We start from the raw sequence: 14361 nt of genomic DNA, 5'->3' as shown, positions 1-14361 counted from the left end.
CCAGAGAACGCCTTGCATGGTATTGACGTAAAATAGTTTCAAAATATTAACTTTTGGTGTGAATTTAGCATTTGTAAAGAATATATTGTATGATCCTTGGCGAGTTATTTGGCGATTAATCCCTGGCATACAATTAATAATATTCGAAAATCGAATTTGTATTTTAGATGCTTTTTCCCACCGATTGCAAGAAAATTGACACAAAATTGCAATTGTAGCCTCGAAATCCCCCATTAAATTTGATATATTGAAGCCACTGCGCTTTTGAGTTATTGCATTTATTTGTTTTTGAAAGCACAGATTTACAGGCGGGCAACCCCTCGTTGGAAATGGCTTAGAATTCGATAGATGTCTGCACTATAGGTGTTAAATATATGTACCTAATTTTAATCATCTAGCTCTTTTCGTTTTATAGTTATTGCATTAAATTATATACGAACAGACTTTCTGTGAACGGATTTTGCTCAAAATTTGATAGAAATCTGCAAATTTCGGTGTAAAGACCGTATGGTAAATTTCAACCATATAGCTCAAAGCGTTTTTGAGTTAGCTTGGTGACAGACAGACATTTTACAAAAATGTATTTTTCGAACTCAGAGAGGTCCAAATCATGGCTATTTGTTAAAATCTCGAGTTCAAATTTTTTGACAGTTATTATACTTTCTCTATACATCATATAAGAGAAAATAAAATAAAAAAAATTAAAATCATATATCTATTTTTGTATTTAGGAACAATTTTTTTAAATCAAAATTCTGTAGATTAGAACAAAATTGTAAATGTGTCCGGCGCTGATGGAAGTATTTTAAATTGCAATTTGAATAAAATCTGTGCATGTAAAAATGAATATTTGTTTGAATGTCCATTTATACAAATTTACAGTTTTTGCTCGATGTTGATGAAATTTGGCAAATCCAAAATTGAATTAAAATATTAATTTATTAAATATTAAGAACGTTTTTTGTGTTTTTTAGCCTTATTTTCCAAAAAATATTATCTCACAAAAATAATTTTTATATTATTTTAAAACTAAAAGAAGTACTTTTTAATGATTTTTACTTCTGTACAATATTTCTATAATTTTAATAAATTTTAAAGTTAAGCCGATACATAATATACAATAATGTTGTTTTGATATACAGACTAATTTAATTTTCCATTAAACCATTCTATTGCGTGCTTTTGCCAAGATTAAAATCAGCATAAAAAATATGGTTTTTTTAAGAATTATTATTAAAGCTGAACTTTCCCTTCCATTTTTATTTTGTAGTGCATTAACTTTTTAATTTCATGTCCAATAATTTGTTGTAGATTGATTCGTGAAATTTAAATTTTCCAGTTTTATCAATTAATCAGATAAAATTTATAATGAATATACATTTTTGTGAACAAACTGGTCGTTAAAGGTGGCAAGTTTAATATATATTTTAATTTCTAACTAGAAATTATTTTAAGAATTTTCTTTCTGAAGATATTCTTTGAGAGGTAACGTCATTGAAGTAATTGTTCTCAGCGCCTAAATTTTTTACGAGTTTTATTTTGTCTTTTAGATTTTTGATAAAAATTTACTTTTCACATTTTATTACATTAATAAATAAAGCTTTATAAAAACGTTGATTTATTTTATTATTTTTATCCTTTTAATCTTACTATATTTTGTAATTCTTTCTTATAAATATAATATGAAATGTTGAAATCAGTTTTTTTTCTAAGATCAATTAAAAGTTGACGCCTTTTATATGAAATCAAAATTTAATTACAACTGATGATTTTCTTATGAAAATATTAAATTATTTATCTGGAGCACGCTCTAGTCAGTAAAATCAGAAAATGAAAGCAGAACGATTACAAGATTTCAATATTTTAAACATAAAATAGCCTAAATTAAAACATGTAAAGCCAAAACCTTTTTATAAAATGCTAAAGATATGGCTGAAAAAAAGTTCAGCTATTTGTATTGTTATTGTACTAAAAATATTAAATTAAAGTTAACTGCCACGTGATATTAATAATTCACTCTTTCGTCATCGAACGCCCATCCTCAAATGCATGAACTTTGAATTTAAATTCAGCGTTGGAAGAAAATATCATAATATTAGTAAACTAAATTCAGCCATGTGAATTTTGCAGTTTTTTTTATACTTCTTAATATATGTGAGTTATAAATTAAATTTATTCGCAGCTTTAAAAATAATTTTTTTCGCCATTTAAATTCAAACACAATAAAAGAAAATTTTCGCTGGCTTTTAAGTTGCAAAAATTCTGGTTTTCCCCTCATTTCTAATAACTAAGAATTAATTCTCTGTCATTGACCAGCTATATCTTATTAGTTTTACAAGCTTAAAAGAAATATCGAGTCAGATCTTCTATGAGAAAATTTTGGTTCTGAATCCATCTTTTTTTTCCAAAGTGACTCGCCCTCTTTCTTTTTGATTTGTGATTGGACTTGGGCTGACTATTTAAAAAATCATGACTAAAGTAAATTTAAAGAAATCAAAATGTTAAAAAGAGCTATAGCCGATATTCTGCAACTGAAAATTCTTCACATTATTTATCATCATCCTTATATGTATTGTTCACTAATAATAAATACAATATCTACTCTTACTCTTTATAGAAAGATCATACACAATCTATACATGGAATATCCGTTTTTATTGTGGTCCAGTAGCTAATTTCTAAGCTATTAGAAATATACATGTAGTTTGAAATGGAAAATAATTTAAATGACGGGATGAATTATATTTTATGTGGTTTGAATAAACAAAAGTATTTCTGAAAAGTTATGAATTCACCTTCTTACAGAGTCTCTCAATTTTATTCGTTGTATTTAAGAAAATATAGTGGATCTCTAAAACATATTAATACCCATTGTTAACGACTAAAGTTGATCTTTTTATAAATGTTTAACCTAAATTGGAGAGATATACAAATTTAATTTTTGAAAAAATCGAAAAAAGAGTAACACAGCATTACAACATTTTAATTTGCAAACGATCCCTTTTCTCGAGACTGCGTATTTAACTGCAAAATCGTCTAAAATAGTTATTTTCAAACGTTTCATAAGTCGATAAGTTTTAATTATAGAATAATGCATTTTATTTTTTGTTTAAAATATTATATTGCAGGCATATTTTACTATATATGATTGATAATACAAGGAAACTTTATAAGAGGTTAGAATCCATAATATTTTGTAAACTATATTTATTGACTAGTTTACAAAATATTATGGAAAAAATTATTTGAATATTATGGATATTATGCCATAATTGTACAAAATATTATGGATTCAAAATATATTTGAAATGGATGATAATTTAAATGACAGGAAAAAGTTACATTATATGGGGTTTGAATAAACAAAAGCATTTCTGGAAAAGTTATGAAATCCCCTTCTTATAGAGTCACTCAGTCTTACTCGTCGTATTTAAGAAATTATGGTGTATCTCTAAAACATATTAATATCCATTGTTAATGACTAAAATTGATCTTTTTATAGATGTTTAACCTAAATTGGAGAGAAATACAAATTTAATTTTTGAACAAATCGAAAAAAGAGTAACACAGCATTTCAACATTTTAATTTGCAAACGATCCCTTCTCTCGAGACTGCGTATTTAACTGTAAAATCGTCTGAAATAGTGATTTTCAAACGTTTCATAAGTCGATAAATTTTAGTTATAGAATAATGCATTTTTTTGTTTAAAATATTATATTGCCGGCATATTTTACTATATATATTTGATAATGCAAGGAAACTCTATAAGAGGTTAGAATCCACAATATTTTATGAACTATATTTATTGACTCAAAAAACATAATTTATAATTTTTCATGTTATTTAGAGCATTTTTCTATCTAGAATCATATGTCTCTCACTATCGGTTTAAATATTAGTTATTGAGCCAAGATAAGAGCCGATATCCTGCATATTTTTGTGCAGAATAATTTTATTTATATAAAATCTTTATAAAAATTTTATTTGTATAAAACCTTTATAAGATAATTTTATTTGTATAAGTTTTTAATAATTTGATAAGTTTTTTAAAAAAATAATAAATAACATTGTTATAAGTTTTAGATAACATTATAGTTGCAACTGCAACTACAATATATGATATAATGTATTCAAAAAATTTGTATTTAGCTGTGTTTTGCGCTTTTATGAATTTGATTTCTATTAAACTTATGTTGTATACTTTCCTTTCCTTTAATTTATTCACAGGTATAAAGCTCTTTGTAGTGATTGACTTTACGTTTACGATCCCTTATTCAATTGAAAAAAGTGGCATGCTTTTGTACACTTAATTTATGCTTAAATTTTCTCTACAAACCTTTCATCTTGCAAATGACATCGCGACGATTTATGAATAAGAAAGAAAATTAAACTTTTAATTTTATTTCTTTATTTGTTTATTTCACAACTTAATTAGATAAGCTCGGGGCTGAAATGTGGAGGCGACAGCGAGTCCATCTGACGGGAAGCGGCATGTCCCCGGGAGTGTCTGTGACAGTAAGGAGGGTGCTTCAAAAATGAGGTATTAATTAAATTAAAATAAAGAATTAACAGTAAAAGAACGGGGCACTTTGAAATTTCTAAAAAGGTTCCAGAATCAGCCGCCCTAAGAAATATAAGTTTAAGTGAAAAAACAGGATTAGTGATTTTATTTTACGCAACAACCTTGCTATCCTTTGCGGAAAGATTTGCAACATATTTTGTCAAATATAAAAATTAAATATCCTTTAAATCAATTTAAATAGTCCCACAAAATAAATATGGCCTTTAAGTTTAAATATGGCTTTTATATATATTTCAAAATTCTTATTTTGAAAGTTAATGACAAAACGAAAATATGAAGTAAGATATTTTAAATAGAATGTAGAAAATAGTTAATTGCAATTCATTTCAACAAATTATTTCTTATATATGAAACTAATTTTATAATTATGCAAAATAAATTTAATAATTTTTCTCAGTATTATATTTATTTTATTCTCTTTCATTTCCTTTGAGAATTATAATTTCAGTAATTTTAAAACTTCATTAAACGAAGGAGATAATTGATTTTTTGTTTCGTAATTTTCGTCATCAACAAAGTTTTTAGAGATCAAATAATAATACACATTCCAAATCTTGTTAAAGACTTGAAGAATTATTTAAATAATTCTTAGAAAATTATCTATTTAACAAGAAACATAAAAAAATTTCAATCTAATTGAAAATTTAATTGAAAGAGTATTTGATTTCAGCATTTAAAAAGCATAATTGAAGAAATACAATTTCTCTTTTTTTAGGTTCATTAGTCAAACACCAAATAAGATTTTTTTTTGGAATCAGATTTTTTTTTCTAAAGCTGTAAAAAAAGTGATTTAAAGCTGAAATTAAAAAATTTAAAGACATTAGGAATATTTTAATTTTAAAAAGTTCAATTTCGTCGTTTTTCATAACATTACAGCATTTCTCTTTTCATTATTAATGATCAAAGACAAAAAGTTCTACACTTTTTTCTTTTGATTTTACTCTAAAATTTTATTTCGAAATTCCAGAAGGTAAAAATAAAGAAACCTGACAAAAGATGCAGCAAACAAAAGTTAAGCTTTTCTCATGGAAATATTCTTTTTATTACAGATAATTTTCAAGTTATTGAGTACTGATATATTTTAATGAAAGATAAAATTCTATAAAAATTATTATATAACATAAAAAATATGTGCGCGACTTTATAAAGAAAAAAAAAACTTAAAATATTCAATTTTGAAAAAACAAAGAAAGCATCTCTTGATAAATTATTTATTTTTATTCTGTGACAAAATGCACGCATATTTTTTATTGAAAAGCAAGAAAGAAAGCTGGTTTTCATATTCAAAAAGTTGAACATAAGGGAATGAGAAATTTCATGGAGTAAGAAATTTTTGTTTTGGCAAAGAATTATAAATAACAGATCATCAAAAACGTTGGGAATGTATCTTCCAGAAATAGAATATCAAAGATGAAGGAAAAAATGCAACATTTATATATTAAGTAAGTAATTATCACATTTATTTTAGAAAAAAAAATGTAAAATTTTAAGATAAACGCATTTTTTATCAAATGTGTATTAATAAATATGCTTTTATCCGAAAATTTTGAAATACATAATTTTATTAACTAGCAATTTTTAAAAGTATTATCAACCGTCGTTTTTACTGAATTTTTACAAAATCATTTTACATAGTTATTTATCTTTCGACTTTGTTTTTGCTAATACATTTTTCAAAGAATAAATTATTTTTTACAAATGATTTTTAAACGGAAGGGAACAACGAATGATGCTTTAAATCCGATTATTTTTCATCGTAAAAGTAGTAAATTATTTTGAAATGTTGCTTAATTATTGAATTTGCCTCTTCCAATCCTTTAGTCTGTGTTAATATGTTTTGAAAAGGAAAATTGAACCAGAAATAAGAGAAGTGGTCGTCCGGCAAATTTAACTCAGTGCGATTTAAAAAAATTGATATGGGAAGAAATACAAAAATCCTGCGGCTGTGTGATGAAAAAATTTTAACAGAATCTAGTGAAAAGTTTTCTACTTTAAGTTCACCGGAAATTACAAGGTGAATACTGAAATCAGCTGACTTACATAAGCATTTAGTCAGACTCTCCCCCACTTTTCGTTGCGAAATGATAAATTAGCGTGTATTAATTGGAATAGTATATCCAAATAAGTTCGTATTGGAGATGAGAGAAAATTGATCGTTTTTAGTTCCGGTTGACCTGTCTCAGCGAAAAGAAGAAGTAAGAACTTAGTTGGAATAATGAAACATGGCTTTCTTATATGTCAGTATATATTAGGAATTATAGTTCTTAGGACTAAGTAACTTTGTTAATAGCATAATAAATAACAGTCTAGATTTAAGTATTTTAAAATAGAAAGTCACAAAATCACTACAAATTGCAAAATTATCACAAAATTATTTGGGTATTGGAAAGTATTAGGTTCAATTTTGTTAAGAATTTAATTCAAATATCATTTAAAAAATTTCCATTATGAAATATTTTTATTAATGTAAAAAAATTATTTCGACAAATTTCGAAGTTGTCCGATCATTTTTGGGAAACTGTATACCTTCATAAGATACATGAAACACAAATTGATGTTTATATTAATATTCAAATGTCTAAAAAAATACAAGCCTTTTTAAATTTTTATACTTTAAGAGTAAAAAAACAAATATTAAATATTCTTTTTACATGAATTAAAGAAATCACTAGGAATAAAGCACGTGAAGGCTTGCAATGATAAATTAATTAAAAATTCATTCATCTGAATATTTTCCTTGTTTAAATAATTAGCTTGAAATTCAAAATTTTATTCTCAAAATAAAGAGTGTCTAAATATTAATGTCAATAAAGCATGTCATTTAGATTGAGGAATTTTTTAATTTGAATATCAAAAATATCTATCGTAATGAATAAGTAGATAATTTTCTGCATAGAATAAACAATAAAAGCTGCAAAAACTTCATTAGGCTCTTTCGAACATATTGCTTTTATATTAGGATATAATGTTTGATTCTATTTCTAAAAAAGGACATTCTTCTTACGAATATGGAAAACTTAGTCTACTTGAAAGAACTGTCAAATAAAAAAAAAAGTATAAAAAATAGTTTTCTGCAAAAAAATTTTTTTTTATCAAAATAATATTTTAATTCTTTTAACAAATTTATTTCAAATCTCCAAAAACAAATGTCCATGTTTTTGGAAGAGTCTGTTAAATCCAAATAAATGTTCAAAAATTCAGTCGAATTTCAGAAAAACGCTTTAATTTTTTTAATTATCTTGTTACGTAGAAAATAAAAATTACTTTCCAAAATTGATTTGATTTTATAGCACCTTAATATAATCTCCAATATTTTGGAGAACTTCTTATTTTATTTTGAAACAATTTTCCAATTTACATGATATTTAAAATTACATCGTTCTTTCATTATATGTTTTACATATCAATTTTTTAAAAAATATATTATAAATTTAAAAAAACAAAGAGTGGTTTAAAAACAATAAACAATCCCTCTTTTAAATATTTGAAGTCATTCTAATAAATCAAAATTAATCAGAGAACTGTCCATTCAATTTTAAGAATAGATTATTTTTAACTAATATGCACAAAGGTGAAATCAGAATTCCATCTTATGAGTTTTCAGAAATTCAAAAATCTTAAAAATACAAGATAAACAAAAACCTCGTGCGGCCACTTACTTCCTTATCGGAACGCAAACCCTCTCCCAGTATTCCGAAGCGGTGAAAGCAAGGGGAACTTCTTCGAACGGCTTGAACCTCACAAGTGAAGACCGAGTAGTAGCAGACGATAACTGAGGCGCTGCCAACTGAAGCGCGGTAAAAGAGTAAATTCAGTTTATATTCTGAAGCAGAGGTAGCAGCGGACGATTTCGACCAGCGCGCATCGTTTGGCTCTTTCTCCCCTCCATATCTTCTTTCCCCCAATTTTTTAAAAAAATTATTTATTTATTTTTTGTTCTCTCGAATCGGACTTCCCATCTTTGTTCGGTCTGGGCGTTCTTTTCTTTTTCATTTTTCGCTCGTGATCGTTTGGTTATTTTTCTTTCGGCCGTCATCTTCACCTGTGCTGAAGGCTGGGTCATCTGATGACGGACACGGGGTCGCCGTAAACACGGTCTCGCCCACCTGTACGCGGAAATGGTCGATATGCAAATTTCGTTTTCGGTGGAATCCCAGCACTAATCATTGCCTGGCATTTTGTCAAAACTGAAGCTGAATTATAATAGAAATAAAATATTGGGAAGCTATATAAACTGCTCAGGAAATATGCAGACTAATTTTAAATATTAATCTGAAAAGAAAAGTCAAATTGAATGGATGTAGTTTAATTGAATGATGAAAGATAGTTTATTTGTTGGAAATATAAGTTGATTTGTGAGATAGTTTAAACAAAAATCTTTATTAAAATAAAATTCTACATGTTAAATAAAACCTTGAAATTAAAAAAATATTATTTTATACTCTCAAATTAAATGCAGATATTAATTAATAAATTGAAAAATTTCGTTAAATTTGTATACACGCTGTTACCTTTTTTTAAATCAGAAATATTTTATGAAAGCTTTAATTGATGGCTAAAAAATTAGCAACGTGTATGCCATCGTTTAATTACTATAGTTTTCAATCAATCATAACGAAGTTTAATATTTAAAGAATTATGAATATGCCTTCAAAAGTTATGTAATTAATAAGAATCAAATTCTCTCTTTATTGTAATAACCGAAATATTGTGACAATTTCTTTAATGAATTGATTTTTGTTATCACTTTAAAACGTTTCATGAAAATCATAAATGTCAGAAGTTTCCTACTGAAACCAAGGTGACTACTTTTTGATGGGAATTTTTTTTTTATTGTTGAAATTATTTATACAAGCAAAGAATTATTCCCATTTTTTTATTTTTATTTTTTTGTATGGAATTAAACCGGAATTTTTAATTTTACCGAGTGATGCTATACTATCTTGGTGCATGATATTACAATTTAAAGGTAACTGATGGAATATCTTGGATAACAAAGCAATACTTATTTGAAAATGACTGTGAATTTCTGATTTCCTTTTAATGCTCGACTATTCTGTAATGTATTGTCATAATTTGTGACTTCATTTGGTTATTTATATTATTTTGATTCGTCACTGTACTCTTAAACATAACAAAATATCAAGATTTGTAAGTAAAGCTATCTTTTCAATCGAAATGATATTTTTCAAACATTTTAACTTAAAATCGTTTAATTCTTTCTGGAATTATGCGAAGTGTATTTCTTCCAGTTATTAATACGTGATTCCTCTTATCCATGAAAGATATTTTATCCCAATTGTTTTTAGTTGTTTATAAGCCCCGATATATTTATCGTTTGCGTCAACTACATACTTCGACTTCGACTTTTAACTTTCGATTTGCTTAGATGAGGAGGAATAAGAAAAACATTGAGAATCCTTTTCCTTTCCTTTCCAAATTCTCCTTTATTTAATGATGTTTATATTTTATGGAGGTATTATAAATGTATATATGAAATATATATTTCAACAACAAAAATATTGAATTTTATTTCAAAGTTTCTCGAGCTTTACTTCTATAGTTTGTTGGAAGTTTAAATTACTTTGAGCTAAAAAAATATGTTTGGCCTACTTTAAGAGAAAAACTGCACGACTCATACAACTTTAATGTTCTTGAAGCATTTTTTGATTCCCAAAAGTCCCATTGAGTAGGAAAATAACTTTTTTTTTTTTGCATCTGATCCACAGTCTAAAAATCCATAGAATTTCAACGTGAAAAAAGTAGAAAGCCTATTTCTGGAAAAAAAAGGTTTGTTTAATTACTTTGTGACGAGTTTATCTAATGAGTTCAAATGAACATCTTTTTCAACAATTTAATTTACTATCAAAGTATATCATGTATTTGAAAACTGTCTCTAAATAAAATTAGGTATTTAAAAAAATTGCTGTTCTCATTGAGTAATTTGGTCCAGAATCTATAAATTTATAATTTTGATATCAAAACAATAAGTTTTTTTTCACCCATCTTACTTTTTACAGCTATTCAATTTACGAAACCATAATAGATAGAGAGACTCATAGACATAATTTCAAAATGCTTTTTTTTTCGGGATCAAAAAGCTTTTAGATACTAATTAAAGTCTCCATATCGAATTTAATTAAGATCTCTCAATAATAAATTATCGGGCGATGCCTTGGATAATATTTTTCCAATATACATATATATACTTCTCATGCTAAGAAGTGAAACTATTAAGCGGTTATTGGACATTAAACATCTAAAAGAGACCTCGAAAATTAGTAAAATGCAACTCCCCCTAACGTAAGAAAAAGTTCTTATGTTTGATAGATTTTTTACCACAGTTTTATAAGACATTTAACCGTATAATTATAAATGTTTAAGTCAGTGAAGTAATTTTCATTAAATATAATATATGTGAAAAAACATAATCCGTATAAATTGTCGAAGACAGAATCTGCTTGCGCGCAAAGTTTTTCTGAAAACGAGTAACTTATATTAACAAATGTGACACCAATTTACTCCCAATGAGCATAACTTGATAATCATCCAAAGATATAAATATTTTAATAGATTTACTGGAGTTATTTTACTTTTTATGTTGTTTCAATATAACGCTTTCTTAAAAATCATTTTTAGCATATTAGCAAGCACTAAAAAAATATACATAATAGCACTTTGATTTTGCATGATTTTTTTTATTATATACTATAATAAAAGCATACTTGGGAAAATTTCATGTAGATACGATGAACCATTTCTGTTTAATCTTGCGAACAAGCTCTGAGAATGAAGCATTTAGAAAAATGACTTTAAAGTAAGCGTTTCTGAGTGAAAAGTCAACAGTGATCTTCACTTTTAAGACTTGTGCTTTAAACTAATTAACGTAAACACATGCGCGATGCCAAAAAAAAAATGCTCAGAAGGGTTTCGATTATCAAATAGAATCATAAAAATTTCGAAAAATTAAAGGTTAAAAAGTCTTATAGCCTCTGAAATGATTATGTAGGGACATGGAAGATTTCCTGCATACTTCTACAGATTCGGAAGAATGCAAGATCACACATGTATATGTCAGGAAATAGGCTCAGTTCAGCACTATATAACAGAAGGAGTAAAACTCAAAGAAATTAGAGGAAGACTCATTATGAATAGTAATTTTAACACAATATTACAACACCCTGGAAATTTAAAAATATTAAAAGAAATGATGGAAAAGATTTCTAGTCTTTTACAAACAGTTGGAAGATTCTTTGAACTTTTGTTGGCCGTTGTTTTCTTATGTAAAATTTGGATAACATAAATGAGCATAACAGCCAGTCATATCAATCTTTGTTTATACGGCTTAGTTCTGTGGTAATGGAAGGACGCCGTAATTTTAAAAAAGCCCATGAAATGATTAATCCTTAGAAATTTTACAATATACCTGCTTAATAAGCATGTTTTTTTTAAAGATTCTCATTACATTTTCCGACGATTTGGGTATAAGAGGAAAATATTCAGAATACCGTACTTGTGCTTACAACTCAGGTATCCACAAACACTACATAAATCAAAATAAATATATTAGCAGCAGTCTCGGAGCTCTTATCCCGATAAGGAAAAGCAATTAGGTTCACCTACAGAAAATCCGAAAAATCCATTAGGAGTCCGTTTTCCTCCACTACCATCAATAGTTGAATACAGAACACAAAGCTAATTAGTCTTCTTCGTCGGACGCTTTCAAATGAAGATGACCCCTTCCTTAAATGCAGCGTTGCCAGTTCGTTAAATCGAAAAGATAACATGCAAGCGGAGCTGTCCTCAACACTTTCCTGATTATTACAATCGACTGGCGCTTACTTAATTGTTAAGGGAAGATTAAGTTATTTGAAGCTGAGTGTTGGTTTGTGGATAATTATCTTTTGATTCGAATTGGACTTTCAGGATTGAATCCTGAAATTCGCTTTGGCAGGACATAATTTAATTTCGGCACTGTTTAAATTTGAGAAGTTTTCCGTTTGAGGGAATATTAGGTTAATCTAGCCAATATTTTTGTGGAAATATTGAAAAAGATATAAGTAAAAATATATATAAAGAAATAAACAATTTTTATTGAAAATAAATATTCTATTTAACTGAAAAATATTCTTTGGAGGAAATGAAATAAGAAAAAAATTTAATGAATTTTTATTAAGGCACTATAGAGCAGAATAAATAACTAACTAACTAATTTTAATAACTAACTACGTTATAATCTTTAGTCTATGATTCATTATAATAAATAATACGAGCTCTTGAAATCATTTTTTTATATTACGCGCCAGGTGGCACCACTAAGACAGAATCAATATTAAATTAAATTAATTATTAGATTTTTAATTAAGTACTGAAAATATTAAAGTGATATATAATCTCTAGTCTTACTGTGTTGTACAAAATTTCATCTTTACGAATATAAAACAAGTCAAGTTAAATAAAATTTAGAACTTTTAATTTTCTCCGTGTTAAGCAAATCATTCAGAAAAAAAATTTCTACTATACAATAACACTTTTTTTTTAACAAATTTTTATCCAAAGGGGATTATATGAAAACGTAGCAAGAGTGTTCGTCCTTATATCTTTTCATATACTTAGACAGTATAGTACTCCTTTATCAGTTTTCGCAATAAAGGTCTATATGTTTGAATGAAATGGGGAGTTGTGGAGAGAAACTGCAAACCCTCGAAGGTCACGACAGCTCGCAAGCTTGAGCAATCTCCACTCTCTTCTGTGATACAGTATGGCCTGTTTTACCTTTCTTAATATGAATAAAACTGCGTGTGCATTTTAAACTCCTTCCTTTGCACTGTCTGGTTCCAAAAATCTTATACAAGCTTGAAGACCACATACCAAATTTTATTCACCTACGTCATACATTTACGAATTCTTGCAGCCACAAACACTCAAATGTACATATTTAGGGATGGTCACTTCTGAAACGAGTTTGATATAAAATTTACAATTTTGAGTTATGATCCAAATTTTATCTATCTAACTTTTTATTTTCTGGTATAACATTTTATTTTGTAAACATTCGGCACATTTGAACATGAAATTTTAAAATATCGCCGCTTTTCGGATTATCCCGAGTCCGAAAAGCACATTTTTTGTAAATATTTTTGCATGTGAATACAATAATTCAAAAAGGTTTTGAGCTAGATGGATGAAATATAGTATGTGGTATTTATACCAAATTTGTAGATTTCGGCAAAACAAAGAGATTTAGACTGACAAAATTTGGTATGAGGAATTGATATCTAATATTTAAATATTTATCAAATTTGGAACTAAATCCGTCAATGGATGAGCAATCTATTGGCCTATAATTTCACAAACATATAAACGCGCTAATTCAAAAACGGGATGTATTATACGTGATGAAAATCTATGAAATTTGTATTTGATTTTACGGCTACATTTGTAGTTTAGTGACAAATTTTATTTCCAATTAGTCGAAAATGCACATTCGTCTTTCTGATACAAATATTTTAACCACTTGATAAACATAAAAAAATTTCCCTCATCCGCCAAAAGTATTTTTATAAATTTATTAAAATTAGACAAAATATTGTCACGTAGATACTTTAGTGTGGAACGCAATGACACACACAAGAAGTAGAGCTAAGCCAATTTATTAACTCAACTCTGAACTGAGAACACAGTGACTGACAAATCTTCTGCTTTTATACTAGCAGGGAAAGTTCCAGAATACTTTTCTGGAGACAGTAAGAAAAGTCCTAAACACTTGTCTGGTAAA

General features: G+C 27.1%; 1 protein-coding gene across 1 annotated transcript in view; it reads right to left on the bottom strand.

The window, feature by feature from the left end:
• LOC129965995 (astakine-like) overlaps positions 1-8398 on the bottom strand; it is a 120379-nt gene extending 111981 nt beyond the window's left edge. Inside the window, exon 1 of the mRNA XM_056080324.1 lies at positions 8243-8398. The gene's annotated coding sequence lies outside the window, so the exon portion shown is untranslated. The remainder of the gene's footprint in view (positions 1-8242) is intronic.
• Positions 8399-14361: the final 5963 nt, after the last annotated feature.

Source organism: Argiope bruennichi, chromosome 4, assembly GCF_947563725.1.
Source record: "Argiope bruennichi chromosome 4, qqArgBrue1.1, whole genome shotgun sequence".
Classification (NCBI taxonomy): domain Eukaryota; kingdom Metazoa; phylum Arthropoda; class Arachnida; order Araneae; family Araneidae; genus Argiope; species Argiope bruennichi.
Note: the sequence above shows the minus strand (reverse complement) of the source record. Positions and strands in the feature narration are given on the sequence as shown.